General features: G+C 38.5%; 1 protein-coding gene across 2 annotated transcripts in view; it reads right to left on the reverse strand.

Moving 5' to 3' along the window:
• Nucleotides 1–16,471, reverse strand: part of rap1gapb (RAP1 GTPase activating protein b) — a 98,594-nt gene that overhangs the window by 64,795 nt on the left and 17,328 nt on the right. For both annotated transcript variants that reach the window (XM_044212144.1, XM_044212153.1), the window contains exon 2: nt 14,967–15,007. The gene's annotated coding sequence lies outside the window, so the exon portion shown is untranslated. The remainder of the gene's footprint in view (nt 1–14,966; nt 15,008–16,471) is intronic.

Raw genomic sequence — 16,471 nt, forward strand, 5'->3', positions numbered from 1 at the left:
AACACACTTGAAGGTTAGGGACAGGAATTTTTTGCTACAGACCTTTGTTGACATAGCTCTATTTTAGAGCTGCAACTAACGAACATTTTCATTATTGATTAATCTGCCAATTATTTTTTGGATTGTCTATTAAATGTCAGAAAATGGTGAAAGATGTCTGTTATAATTTTGTACAGCCCAAGGTGATATTGGTATTCAAATAGCTTGTTTTAATTGACCAACAGTCTAAAAATCAGAAGATATTTCATTCACTATTATAAATGACAAAGAAAAATACAAAATCCCCACCTTTAAGAAGCTATCATTTTTACTTGAAAAATGACTTAAACAATTAATCAACCATCAAAACAGTTACCGTGAGTTAAATAGTTATTACTTTTATATCGATCGACTAATCAATGACTACACTAATCGTTGCAGCTCTACTGTATTTGACTTAACACAACACACCAGAGTATATGCATTTTGAAAATGACTTAGCATTCAACATCAAAGTCAAACATCTGCTTCATGTAGAGACACTGGCATGACCCATGATAGAGGCACCAGTCACTAAACTTAAGTTATAATGTGCCAGCTTAATCATTTATGTACAATATTAAGCAACTTTTTAAATCTCTGTTGATATTAAGTGGAATGCTGCTCATGTTCAGGGCTGATTTCTTTCTCTCTCTTCCCTTTGGGAGGGTTCAGTGATCTGGCAGAAAGTTTGTATTGGAATTTTAATGCCAAGGAGCCATGCCATCTTATGTCAGACACTATTTTGGCACACCTCCTTTTCATTTTAATGTGACTGCTGTTAGAACCTGATGATTTTAAACCAAACTTCTTCTGTTCTGCAAACGGACAAGTAATTTTGCACAACAATATCTTAGGTTGTTATCAAATTACCTGGTTCACATCTTAGATGAAAACTCCCACTGAAGTAGGACTGAAAATAAGGCGAGCCAGATTATCTGATGTACTCAAGTCTCTCATGTTACCTGACCTATTTCAATCTGGCAATTCCAGTTCAATAACCGACATTCAAAGATTTTGCTGTGATCACACTTCTTCCCAAGGAACAAAGTAAGACATTTTTACCACTCAAAATCAACCTAATTTCTTTTGAACGTCCTTAACAAATCAAATAGAGAGACTTATCAAAGTGACACCTACATCAGGGTGTGTGGAAAATGATATCTTTGTCGATCTGCTGGCAGAGCACATGTCTGCTTATAGTTAAACAAGAGAGGACAATCTTGCATCTCCTCATATCTCCTCTTTCGTTTCTCTTCTCATTTTCTTTCCTGTCTATTTCACCTTCTCTCTCTCTCTCCCTCCATCCTCCCCTCTGCTTTTCTCTCCTTTCATGTCCTCCCTCTGCCTCTGGCTGCCTTCTCTCCTGACTGTCTTATATACTGTTTATCTGAGTAAATTATTAAGTTTTCTGCTATGATGAGACATTATATCCTTCCCTGCCCTGTCCGGTTCAAGTGCATTGATTGTCCTCTTGTCCCCCTACGCATCAGTGCTAATGTTGATGTGCCCTGATGACTCCCCAATTGACCTTTTGTGATTCTATTAGGTCTGACTGGACTCTGGCCAGACATGTGCTATAAATCAAATCAGAAGCTTAGAGGAGAGGACACAGCAATGTGCCATGTATATCCCCACCAAGGTCCTTCATTGATTGATATTGATACTAACTGTCCTGCATTGATGCTTGTCATTTGAGTATTCTCTATCTCTATTAAAAAAACAATAATTTATTTTTGTGAAAATGGACCTAAAGAGCTGGTTTGGGACAAAAAATTGTATTGTAAGATGAAATGACAGTGTTGCAGAAAAAGAGCAACATACGACAGGAGTACAATCTGATATATCTGGGTCATGACCTCAGGGCTAAAGACAAATATATTTGAGCCTGAATGCAACAGCTGTTGAGAATCTCTTCTCAGCAGACGTGTTTCAGCCTCCCTCATTATTTAAGTATTTGTAAATGTCTTTTATATACACATTTGACGATAATTTGATGTGACAGCTTTTTATGTAGATTTATTGTACTAGAAAAGTATTCCAGTGTACTTTCACGATATAGTCCACAGGCATAAATTTGCATCCTCCTCCAGTCAGATCCCTTTTTTATTTAGAGCAAAGTGGGCACAAATGGCATCTCCTCCTTTCCAGTCAGCATGCCCCTGTTCCTCGGCTGATAGTGACACTGAAATGTCATGTCTCTAAGGGAATGGTTCTCTAGAGCCAGACTTCTGCTGACAAACTTGTTATTGTTGCTACAGTAATGTAGTTTCAAGAGCTCTTTTCACTGTTGCTTTTCTCTCGTGTCCCTCAAAAGATGTCCTTCATGAGGATGTGGGAAGAGAAAAAAAAAGCTATTGAGTGATTTGTGTGAAGCAGGTGACAGGGAAAGGGCAGTTTGGTGTAATTAGTCTATGTCCGTAGGTTTCATTCAGGAGATGTGGCAGGCTGGCTGGAGTGTTCTTCTAAAGCAGGTCAGCCTTGACTTTGAGGATTTGACTTGGGAGGAGGGGGACAGTAATGGGAAGGCTGCCCTCTGTGAGACAGGGTTCGGTCCACCCTGAAACACTGCTGTCGAAGTGGTAGATAAATACTACCAAATCACCTCCAGAGCAAGAGACAGAGTTACAATACACAGTAAAGAAGTTTGTGACCGAGACACTACATCTAGTAGAAAATTATAAATATGCTGTGAGGATGAAGGAAGACTATGGAGAGTGAAACAATAACTGCATAGATCGAATTGTTACAAACTATAGGAAGGAACGTGATTAGACGAAACTTGGCATTGATTTTCTTGTCTACAATAGTTTGCAGTGTTCGAATTACACCGTGGCTTGGTGGTACTGTACACATGCACACGCATACATGAATGCGCCTGCCTACGTGCAAAAATATATCAATACATTTGAATTTCAATTTGAACCCTGATAGTTTGTATTTGACAAAGGCAGGACAATACAGACAAAAAAACACAGAAGGCTTATAATAGTATAATATAATAAAATCACAACAACAGATTGCTGCCTTGATCCACTACCTGAATACACAGCAGCTGATATACTGCAAGTTGAGCACAAACACAGTCTTCTATAGTAGTAGCCATCCAAACATCCACACTCTCTTCAGGTGAGAATAGTCAGTAAACCTTCAAGTGCAGCAACAGCTCTTCTTAAGTGGGTCTTAAGGGCTAAGGAGCTATTACATAGTTACAGTACAGTCCCTTCCCTGTGGGAACAGCAAAGCGGGACACAGGCATATAAAATATTTACCAGCTGTGTGCACAACTACACCCCTGACAAAATCGCAAGGACAACAAGCTCTGCCTCAGTGGCCTGAAATGGCCACAATCATGTTTTCATTTTCCTTTTTGTCGAACTTTCTGCTGGATAAAATGCACTTTTGCTTTGCTTCAGACAACACAATCTTTTGTGTGACATGTGCTACATGCTAATAGTTAAGGCCAGCATCACAAAATCATCAGTTGGAAATAAAAAAAGTAATGACTTTCATTAATTGTATTTTGAAGGCCATTAAAGAGCATTTTCCAAATTTCTAATGCAGAAATAGCGCAGTGTTCACCACACCCTATGAAGCTGAATAATCAACATGCGCACTGTATTCAGGGTTTTGTGTAAGAATGGCAAACAGGAAAGAGGAAGCCAAATGAAAAGGAAGGCAAAAGACTAATGAAGTTGTCTTGGAGCAACACTACCCCTCGCTGTCAGCCAGAGGAACTACTTTTCATCCTCTCAAGCTGCTGAGTGTCTCAGGGGTTGTTTGAGAGTACTGTTTGACACAGACAACTTTGAATTTTAAGCAGATAGACTCCGTTGCCTTACAAGCAAAATTGCGTACTGACTATGATGAGTTTCACAGCAGAGAGTAAAGAGAATAGGAGTGGGAGAGAGACACACTAGCTCACAAACAAAGCATTAAGATTTTATCTCCTTTTATCTTCATGACACTGTCCATTATTCCATTTCAGGTTGTGCACATATTACTGGTCAGTACAGTTATAAGGTTATGGAGCAGAAACAAGCTCTGCATAGGCAGAGGCAGCCACTGTTCCGTAACCAAATGCAACAAATGAGATTCTCTCTTATTATTATCGGGGGTGCTGACACTGTATAACTCGCTCATCAAAGACAGACAAGATTCCAGCAGGAACTCGGGAGACTATTCTTGTCCTCCATCACCCAGCCCCTCTAAATCTGAATGTCAGAAATTTCACAACTCCTCTCCAGGCCATGATAAGAGAGAAGGAGGGAGGTGGGGGCGTTGAAGGAAAAAAAATTAAGGAGATAGAGAGAAGCGAGACAGAGGAGAACAGAAAGGGTGTGTGTCCCCGAAACGCACAACAGGGGTGTGATGTATATAGGATAATGAGGCATGACAGGACCCAGTTGCCTTTGTTTCTATTTTATTTGTCTTTATACACCCCATTTACAGTCAAGTAGTACAAGTAACGTGTTGGAGACAAGACAAAGAAGACACAAATCACACCAACAGAGTGGGAGATTCTGTGAATGTGCCCCTAGAGCAATGCAGAGTGAGGGCACAGCATAGCAATTTACAGCGCCGCTACGCACACACAATCCCACTGAAAAGCCCCAGCAGGACACGTAACTTATCCTCTGGGTGAAAACCAGGAGCAGAAGCCCATTAGAACAAATAAAAGAGCGATGTAGAGAGTAGGGGAGAGGCGAGGGAGAGAGAAAATAAGCTTATTTTTCATGTAACAGCTATTGAGTCAAGCAGGAGGAGAGAACCCCATGGGCCACATCCTTGGATTAATGACTTTGCAGACAGAGGAGCAACAGAGACTCTGTTAGGGGCTGACTTTGATTTATCCACATGAGAAGGCTAGACCGGGACCAAGATAAGGCAGAGAGAGATTTCTAATCATGCAGCCTCATCTAAATAATCATTCGTTCAGACCTCAGGGCCTGTCCACTGTCAACAACCTCGATGTGACCTGCACTGGCTGTTTGGAGCCTGCTTGTCGGCATCTGCCATCAGATTAAAAGTTCTTACACTTCAAGAAACTTCCACAAAGATCAGACACTAATAAGTTTTTTTTTGTTTCCTTTCTTCTTGGCAACTGTGGGTGTAACACTTAATTGGGGACTGGTACTATGCAAATGACCTGTCACTTTGCAATATAATGGCATTGTACCTTAGAGAGTAAGAGAGAATGTCACTTGATGCGATCATATTATCTCCAAGTTTCCTAAATACTGAACTCTTAAAATAAAGTAAATAGAGTATACAAAAAAGCATTTTATGCCTTTAACATAGAGGAACCTGTATGTAAACACTGTATGCTCATTCTTTTAAAAACGGTTAAATGATGGAGTCAGATTTCTTCAATTGTATGTTAATACTCAATACTCACATGCCTAGGGCTGAAATGAATAGTCGATTGATCGATTAGTCAATTGACAGAAATCAGCAATTGTATTGATAACTGAAGAATTTTTCAAGCAAAAATGCCAAAATTTGCCTAGTTCCAGCTTTTCCAATGTGAGGATTTTCTGCTTTTCTTTGTCTTATGTAATCATGAACTCAATATCGTCTGGTGTTTGGACTGTTGGTCAGACAAAAGGAAAATATTTGATGACATCACCTTGTGCTTCAATAAATTGTGATGGGCATTTTTCTCTATTTTCTGAGATATTTTTGCCCAGATGATAAATCGATTAATCAAGAATCTGTATTTGAAAGAGTTAGTGGAGTTTATCATTCCTCCTCTCCATACTGGCACAAAGTGATCCTTTCCTAGTGTGACTACAATGTAAGAGATGGGGGAATTTGGTTCTAAAAAGACAGTGATTCTGGAAGATACCCACTTGATGTGACTAACCTCAGACTGCAGAAGACTGATATTAGCTTCAGGTGAACTTTCATTTTTGCACAGAATGTGGACTGTGGATGTTGTCCCTCATTTCTTCTTTTGGAGTCACTAAGAAAGAGATCACTTCTGGGCCAGTATGGAGAAGAGGAATGGTACTGTAACTACATATCAAAAGAGTTTTGGGGCTTTTGTTGGGTTTATCCTAATGAAAGTCTAAAATAAAAGTGCAGTAGCACCATTTGGGCAACAATAGGATTTTATTTGTTTTGGATGTTTTGTTTGTCTTTGCTGTGCTCAAGAGATATGGAATGCAATGTGAATCAAATCAAACAAATTACGAGCAATTAAAAATTCAGCAACGTCTCTATTTGAAGAAGACGTTGAGACTGTGACCAGCCTGCTTGACAAGAAGCCATCTCATACAGAGCTGCTGAAAGTCTCCCAGCAACATAGGACTCATAAGACAATGAACTGCATTGTACACTTGAAGTCTGAAGTGCTGCAAGCTTTCAGCACAATGGACAGCAGGAGCAGCAGTAGAAAGTTCCAATAAAGGATTCACTTCATCCTGCTGACTATTAAGTGGATCTATCATTGCAAACTTATATTACATGGAGCAGCATTGTTCAAACCCACTGAACTTTATTTTAAAATCTAGTCAAGATCCATCATTTCCTAGACGCAATATGTGTCGTAATAAATTATATCGGACATTGACATATTATCACCTTTTCAGTTGACATGGTAACCTTGTTAGCAAACAGTTGCCCATGTAAACATCCAGGAAATACAGAGCAATATTAGCATCCATTTGAAGTTGTGTTTGTGTCCACCCGACGAATGTTCAATAGTTCAATATTCACTCTCCTTTTAGGTCTGTTTTCAGTCTCCACTAACCCTTGAGGGAAATATTTATCTCCCTGCTAGTGTTTTGTGCTGCACAGGTAGCGTACCGTTGCAAGCAAAACTGTTGCAGGCAAAACTGTTGCAGGCCGCAAAATCAAAACAATGAGCTGAAAGACGCCATAAAGCTCAGAAGAGCTCAGAGGAACAGCAGAGTCCAGTGATAATTATTGGTTGAGTGAGTATGAGTGACCCCTTTCCCCAATAAACAGTCATGTGATCCATTGTTAATATAAAAATCTATAAAAACAAGGGTCACTGTAAATGGATCACTCACAAATATACACATACACAGCTATGCTCTTAACAAATATGTGTGCATGAACATGTGCACACTTTTCCACACAACAACAGTATTTCCAAAAATTGCAACCCTGAGATATGTCTGAGTGAAACAGCTGCTAAAGGTGAGGGAATGTGATTTGTGGAGCAAAGTCTCAGTGTGCAGTGTGATCTCTGTGTTCACACTGCTCTATGCCTCTTGGCAATAGCCCTTGACTTCAGTTGCGGCATCAAAGGGCAGAACAGCCCTTTCATTTGCCTTTGTTCCCACTGTGGCATTTCACCAAATCTGACGGCGTTGACACTGTCCCATCCCTGCTGTGGCCCTGACCCTTTGAGGGCCCCCAGACTCCAGCTGGGAATTGCTAAGCTTGCTCCTATGAGGAGACGACTTGCACACTTTCTGTGACAACGTTTATCAACTAGAGGTTTGTAAACCAAACAAGCTTCACAGGAATGCTGTGACAGGATCATGAACATATTGTACGTCCCTAAATTTATTTCCACAGGACATCCAATTATTAGAAAAATGGCACCTATATGTATGATAGCAAATATTATAGATTAATCAGGTTTAGAAATACAATAAAAAGCTTCAAATGTCAGTTCTACTTTCTAAATAAGGGGGGGGGGGATCATCCTTATCAAATTTCAACACTCACAGCAGGTTTCAGTGCTCAGACATTTCTAACAACAGCAGCCTATTTCAGCCCTTAACAACAGGCAAGCCCAATTCCACCCTCAATGCTGCTTTATCAGTTTCTCTTCAGAAATAGCACTCAAACTATGCAGCTCTGATGCTAGCAATCCTGTAATGCACACATGCTTGCAAGTGTACGAAGAGAGAGGAAGAGGAGTGTCAGAGGTGTGGGTCATTTTCCATTTCTTATAAACAGTATTCAAGTCAGGGATGAAACCTCCCTCTTTTTCAGACCGGAATCAAAGCCTATTCAGGATGTCTGTGTTTTGGAATGATGGATGACGGGCGACAGAAGGTCACATCAAAGACGAGGGGAGGAGAAATGCAGGATTAAATTAAATTTAAATTCGACGTATCCTTGGTGACTGGGTCCCTGAATAAAAGAACAGTATTTAAGAGCATCAAGTCAACAAGCAAAGTAGCGGTGTACCAATTTGACCAAAGAAGCTCCATGTATGGAAGTAATTTCATGAGTCTGGAATACTTCTCTATAGGCAATTACATGCAAAGAGATAAATGTTACATATGAGCATATGAACACACATGGTCTGTATAGAACATCCCTCTGAGAATCCAAACCCAAGTGAGCTGAGATTAATATCTGTGGCAGTTTGCTATTGAGTACAAGTATTGTAATGAATGCTCACATGGTTTCATTCATACTTAATACACATTATTATTTACAACAACTCTTTCTCTGATTGTCATTTCCTTTCCTGTGGGGTACCCCAAGGCTCTGTCTTAGGACCACTGCTTTTTTCATAGTACATGCTCCTTCTTGTAAATATCCCATGTAAATGTTTTACACATTGCACAAACTGTAATTTGAATAACGGTCATATTGTACATATTCTTCATTATTTTCATACATATTCTTATTATTGTCTTAAAATATTTTTTCATATTCTTTTCAGATTTTATATTTATGTTCCTTGACCTGAAGTAATTGCTTTATCTTTCTTTATATTTATACTATGTTTACTGTTTTTGCATAAAAATACCAAAGCAAATTCCTTATATGTGTAAACCTAATTGGCACTAAAGCTGATTCTGATTGGCAACATCCCCCGTCAACTGAATGTAAATTTACATTTTTGCACCGATGACACCCAGATTTATATTCCGATCCTGCCTGGCACAAGTCCTCCAAATTAAAACGACAAAATGTTGTTTGTCCATGCCATCTAGAATGACACATACATTAGAAGTGTTTCGGATCTGAAGCCCCTATCAGCAGGACAATATAAATTGTATGTGCCTTCCAAATCACTGTTGAAAAATAAATCTGAGTTGATGTGTCAAGGCTATGGTTAAGGTTTAGTTTAGGCACAAAAACGACTAGGTTTGGTTTAAAATTACTACTTTATTAAAAAGGACAGGTTCACCGTTTTCATATCTGTCTTAAAACAATAAGTCAGGTGCCCATATGGACCTTGACACAGGTTTTACTTTCTGTAATCATGCCTCCTGTTCATAATGGCCATCACAAGATATTTTCGCTTGCATCATATAGCTGTTTTCAGTTTGTTGTAAGTATACTGTATCTGTCCCTCAAATAAATCAAACATAAATAAATAAATACATACATGTTATAATAATAATAATGACTTCATGCTCCCCACAGAGTGCTCCCCACTTTCCTCTTGCCCTCCCCAGGGAGGTCAAGCAACCTTGTTTCATTATTTGTTTTAACTTGCTCTCATCAAAATCACCTTGACACTTACCCTCCAGGGAATCCATGCTGCCATTTAAATTCTAATACATTATTCTGGAAACTCAAGTAAAGCATTGAAAGATAATCCACGAAACTGTAATTTTGGAGCAAGCAATATTCCTCAGAGAAGCCATAACGTTGCATAGTGGAGCCTGTAATGAGTTTAACTCAGAGTCATGGAGGGCCCCTGTGGGCTGCCAGGCAATACTGGTAAATTATCAGAGTGATCCCATTCACCACCACAAGGCTTTAATAAACATTGTCTGAGAGAAGTAGAGTTTTATTGTAATGGGCACAACGGACAAATTTAGGTTAAAATAAGATAGCTTACAGCTGAATAAAGAATTTCCATAAGGGATTTGTCATAATTGCTCTTCACTGAAAGACTGAAAACTCAATTGACAAAGACAATTATGTGACTGACATTGTGTAATTATCAAATTCCCAACAATGTATTAAGTGATTGTAGAGACTATTACTTATCATTCTGAAGAAAAACTGAATATTTATGTCTATTTTAGAGCAAGCAGGTACAGTGTGTGTACATGTGTGTATGAGTCTGTTTGTGTGAATAATAAGATGTGAACACTAAGATGTCTGTGTGAATAATAAGATAAAATCAATAGTAATGATAGGTAAAAGGAAAACTGAAATTTCATCTTGTCTGAACATTTCTAATCAGCCTTTGCTGAGTCACAGCACAACCAAGATTTGTAACAACTAGACTGCACTTCAGAAAAACACATCCTGCAGCTATTTCACTGCTTTCTGCAGACAAGTTAAGTAAACAGCCACATTAGTAAAGAGCACTGCAGCCTGGATGGGAAATACAGTGACTTGTTCATTGTATGCACTGAAGAGAGTCATCCAGCAAATGATTCCACTACATTAGGGTAAAAGTGTTTTGCACTGCAAGATTTTAATTCTTTATATTTATTTGGAAATTTTGCAAGCACTATTGTAGTCACACTGTACTCTGAAGTGTCTTACGGCCAGTAAAGATTTGTATTGTCTGCCGGCTCTTTGCATTGTATAGGCCTGTGGTCCTTCTAATAGCTGCCTTTAACAAACATGAACTTATCTAGAGTGAATCAAACCAAGTGTGACAATAAAATAAACTTAAATGCCTTGATCGGCAGCATTTCAAGGAGCACATACATCCAACAAAAGTCCAAAGTCCCAAAACAGTGGAATACAGAAATGCTAGGTTGTGGTATTAGACCTCAGTCTATCAGGAAGACAAGCCCAGGAGGAGAAGGAGGTGCCTCGCTATTATTTTTGCTGCTGCCCATGCTTTAGTTAGAAATGCTATTTGTTTTTTCAGTTCTTGGTCTAAAGTGTCCGCACAGTAGAAATATCCAGATACAACATGTACATTTATCAATAATTGTCAGTGATGCTTTGAACTTATTAAATAGAATAACAGCTTAATCACCTATACTAATTCCAAAGTGACTGCTCTACGTTGAACTTTGTTTAGTATTGCACTTCAACTTTGTTATTGGATCACTGAGAAGCCAACACCATTGCTGGGCACACATAACTCACATCATAATGCATCTAGGTAAGGCAAGTGTATTTGTTTAGCACAACAAGGCAATTCAAAGTGATTTACATAAAACATGAAAGCAACATAGGGCAATATAAAAAGACATTTAAATAAAATTAAAAAGAGTTAAATAGAAAATAAAAACAATATAAAACACAAGAGTAAAAGTTACAGTGCAGTGTAAGAAATTAATCATTTGATTTAATAAAAGGCAGTGGCAAAGAGAAAAGTCTTCAGCCTTGATTTAAAAGAACTGAGTGTTTCAGCGGACCTGCAGTTTTCTGGGAGTTTGTTCCAGATATGTGGTGCATAACAACTGAATGCTGCTTCTCCATGTTCAGTTTTAACTCTGAGGACAGAAAGCAGAACTGTCCCAGACGACCTGAGAGGTCTGGATGTCTGCATCACTTGCGGTTGCTAAAGTACATGAATCATTTACAAATGAATACTGTCAAGAGAGTCATTCAATAAACTGCCCCCAACCATTGCCCAAGGTAGCAGCTGATATGTTGAAAGAGAGAGTGAAACCATGTGGCTAAAAAAGCTTGGAGAGAAATTGACAGAAGGCACAAGCCTACATCAAGAAGCATATCTTTTATTTACATGCCACTACGCAAAACCTGACTGGAAACAGTAAATCACTGTAACAGAGTAGCTTCTATTACACCACAAAGCTAATTGCCTGGAAGAAGAAGTAAATACTACAGTTGCTGAAGAAGATTTAAGTTTTAAGCCAGTAGCATATGTTCACGATAATGCAGTCAAAATGTGTCAGAGAGGTGTGTTTTCTTTGAGCTGAAGGACACACACATCGAGCACAGTTTGGAGGTGTGCAAGTGGGCTCCAAAAGTCTGCAACAAGACTTTCTTGGAGACATTTAGAAAAAGTGAACTGTCAACCACCGTTTCAATGGGAAACAGTGAACAGGATGCACCCACTCAGCAGAACATTGTCTTCTGCACAGTGAAGAGACTCACTGAGCTGTAACAGCCAGTTTTGTCAAAGTGTTGTCAAATCCAGATGTGATAATAAACATCACTGACTTCTACGTTGGAGATGGAAATGACCTAAAGAGTCAATTAGCTGTGTGTTGCCTGCTGTAACTGGGATTCCAGAGTATCTGAAAAATAGAGGCAACAAAGGTGACCCTGCACTGAGAAATGTAGCCCAGAACATGCAACACATCCTTCTTGACAGGTTCATCTGTCATTTCAGGCTATGAGCTAGAGCCTCTGCTACCACTACTTACTGCATAATTCTTTGACCCAAGGTTCAGAAAACTTCCTCACAGCTGGGGTCAGAGCCAACCTACCACAGTGACACTGTTTTTTTTTTTTTGTATAAAAAAAACAGCGTCTCCTCTTGTGTCTTGTCATTTTACTTCCTGTCTTTGTGTGGTTTTCCCTCCACTTTTGATTATCTGCCCTGCTCTGATTGGTTTCACCTGTGTCTCGTTATCTCCCCTCACCTGAGTGTATTTAGTCTCTGTGATTCCTTTTTTCCTTGTCAGTTTGACTTCGTCCTCCCCTGTGCTTTCTAGGGTGTTCTTGGATTTAGTCTTTGTGTTGAACTTTCTGCCAGATTTGTTGGACTTGGTTTTCCTGTTTGCCCATTTTTGGATTTGTTTGCCTTTTGGACTGCTTTTCTGGTTTGACCTGCGCCCGTCTGACAATCTTGTAAGCCTTTTGTATGGTTACCTTTCATTAAATCATTGAACTGCACCTGCCCTGCCTTTGTGTCTGCGTTTGGGTCCAACCCCTTGTATTCCATGCGTTGTCCATGACTAAACATGACATTCTGGCCACATCTGTCACTTCTGAAAGGGTTTTTCCAAAAAGCAGAAGATATTGCAAACCAACTGAGATTCTGCCTGAAACAAAGAAGGTGTTGTCATGTCTGCTAATTTTCTGCATGATATTTTAATTTCTTTTGATAATATAATGGCATAATGTTTGTTCAAAACAAAGATTATATGTTTGCAAGGCAGGGCTGGATGATATCACGTCAAATCTATCTCTTGACAAATTGTTACATTGGTTTAGACATTGACTGATTGATTTAATGATAACTGTGTAATACATTGGCGCCGAAGATTTCTTTTCTCATGTTAACTCACTGTCCTAATTAATGAGAGTATGACTTGTTAAAGGTTTTGGACATCTGAGCTGGACTGTGGACTTAGAAGTTGGTTAAATGTCTGGTTAGAAGTCACTGGTTGATCTAGTAATTGTCAGTTTAATGATATAGGATTCAGACAATTTAGTCACTGAAAATTTTATTATATGTATGATATATAAAATGAAATATGTAAATGAGTAAATACGAGAAAAAAGATATTCATAATTGGTTTATTGCCCAGGCCCAAAATAACTGTATCCGTGTTTAGCACAGTATAGCACAGTTTAGTATGGCAAAAGTTATAAGTGCAATACTAAATTCTTTAATGTCTAATTCAAATATTCAGCTAGGTTGTGCTGCATCATTTTCCTTAGAGATTCTTTAGAATACCACAGTGATTTTTAATGGTTCTGGCTGGGTTAGGTGTGATTTTCTGTGTGGTCAGATTAATTGATGATGAAAATAATTATTAGCTGACAGTTCTATGAAAAAGGCACAAAAAAAAATTTCATGTAACACAACCTTGGCATTTTTCACGGGGTACAGTTTTTGCACTCTGAAACCCGAGCTGACAGTAGGCTAGGTCATGAATTATTCAATCTAAAGTACACAGGCAACCAATGCAGATTGCTTTCTTGTTTACTGAAGTGGCTTGCACTACCCTGACTGTCTAACGCAAGGATAGAGGCACTCAACTGTAGTATTGGAAATAATCTGGGACTTGAAAAGTTGTCAAAGCTCTGCATACAGTACATGACTGCAGCGCAGGGTGGAAAAAAAGAGGAGGCAAGATACTGATAGTTGGGTTTATATGACAATGATTACTGTCTTTACCCACATGTTATACATATTGGTTTACATGGGCTTGCATGACACCCAGTGTTTTCTTACAGCTTGAATGACACAAAATACATCAACTCAAAAAAACAGAGGCAACAGAATATAAATTACAGTCACTATAATTTCCAAATCAATATAAATCAAACACAACAGTCTCATCTCAAATAAACTTGTCTCGGCTTCTCTTTCACTCTTTAGCAACAAAATGTTTCTTCACCACTCAGAATATTTTGTTTAGATGTTTCATGAAAGATCCGACCATAGGTACAATACAGCAAGAAACTGGATTCATTCTTCTACTGGAAACTGTAAAAACGGAAAATGACCAAACTGAGAGATATAAAGAGAACTAGGGGAAGCTAGAAATGAGATGTAGTTAGGAGATCACAGGAGTTCAGCTGCATTGTAAAGAAGTACTGCCACTTGATGGAAAAAAAACACAAAAGAGGCACTTCACTGAATCCTTCATAAATGTCTTGGTAAAAGTTGTAGTTCAATGTGTTTAAACTCCTGGCTTATATATACAAATACAAAAGCCAAGAGAAATGAGACAGTGCATGTAATAAAAGGGTACATTAAACCCTCCCCAGACAAATGCAGTGCACAAATGGTTAGGGTTACCATATTTCTTCCCTAATTAACCACTGAACAGTTCTATAATTATAAGGCTGTGCACTAAAACCTCTAAGCATCATATCTTTGTCAAGGTAATTTCTGTATAAAAACAGCAGGGTTTAAAGGGATGCATGCTGTTGGCTGCCTCTGTTGCTGACTCCATGCAGAGGCAATAATCTCAACAAATACCGGTCACAGCCATCTCAAACCACAGGAAGTGACCTGGAGTGCTCCTACCACATGGCAGCTTGCCATACAGAGTGGCAATATAACACCATGTGTTTTTTCTCTTCAGTTTTTTTCTTCCCGCAGGGTAGGTGACAATATCTGCCAATATCTGGTATCTATGTGTAAATGATTGTTGACCTACCTGTAAGCTGCCAAGCTATATGCGCCTCTTGTCAGCTGTTCCTGTGGAAAAAGAAAAAAGACATATCTAAATTAATTATGAAAGAAGCTATAAAAAAACAATATTATATATATATATATATATATGCTATGCCTAAATTTTCACTGACAGCAGTGGAAAAAACACTACAAGAACCAAAATGACGTTCCATTTTCCAAAAAGCACAGGTAGCCAAGCATTATCCACAGCTGAATGAATGCACTTATTTATTTATCACCAAGCAGATTGCTTGGTTGTAACTACCCATCTTATAACAATTAATTGCATATTAATTTGTCAGTATGAAATACATTTCATGTGCCCCATTTAAAACATTACTATAGCTTGCATTTGGCTAGGATTTTACATATTTGTTGACTTAAATATGACATACATCCCCAAGCAGATTAAACCACGCACCGCCCCTGAGTCTGTGTACACTGAATTTAACTGGCAGCTGCAGGAACACACATCATGAATATCAATTATTACTAAAGTGGAGCTGTGAAAATTAGCAGGGCTGTTCTATTGTGTAGGTTAATGGAAACTCAGACGGGCGTTTTAACAGTAGGGTTAATGCCAGGACTAAGCCACCATGACAATTCTGTCCTTGAGCTTGAATAATAAATTTAAAATGTGTGTGGGCCCTTATGATTCATTGGAAATATGCATGAAACATTGGATTTATTAAAAAAGAAAAAGCAAGCAAATAAGGACAAGGAAACAAATTATTTTTTCAAAAACATTACATTCATGCTCAAGAAGTTTTGCTTCTAAATTAGACATCAATCATTTGAAAAAGCATGCTCTCTCTCTCTCTCTCTCTCTCTCTCTCTCTCTACTACTTTTGTTGGACGATAATATTGTCCTAGAAAAAATTGCGATAAACGATATTGTCATTTTAAGACCATTTTATGCCACTGATATAATGATAATATAATAACATAATAATGCACATAAAGTACATCCTTTCAAAAGATAATTAACTTTTAAGCTGCCTGAGCCCTGCCCATGGTGAAACTCAAACACAGGAGCGCAGACGACAACAGGACTGAAGCAGCGCTACCAGAAATAACAGAAAAACGTTTCTGTTACATTCGGATTAGGCGCTGTCAAAACAAACACTAAGGCGTTGTGCCTGTCTTATAATGAAGGGAAAACCCTGCTGTTTATTCTGGCATCATGTTGGCTAAAATGTTGGTATCCAAATAAACACACGTAAACACAACGGGCAATATTGTACGATATATGCATATGACCTCGATAATTTTTGCTGACCTCGATAAATTGATAAAGTAATTATTGTGACAGGCCTATGCAAGCTTTTATTCAGAAGAGTTATGATCTGCTCCTGATTGCCATGTTGATTTGTTGTTGTTTATTGCTAATACAATCTCAACACTTGCTCCATCGGTGTCACATGAAAACACATCTAGTTGTTCAAGGAGTGTAATCCCTTTATTTCTCTTGATTACTTTTATTGTGAA

The sequence above is a fragment of the Siniperca chuatsi genome, linkage group LG2, assembly GCF_020085105.1.
Source record: "Siniperca chuatsi isolate FFG_IHB_CAS linkage group LG2, ASM2008510v1, whole genome shotgun sequence".
Classification (NCBI taxonomy): domain Eukaryota; kingdom Metazoa; phylum Chordata; class Actinopteri; order Centrarchiformes; family Sinipercidae; genus Siniperca; species Siniperca chuatsi.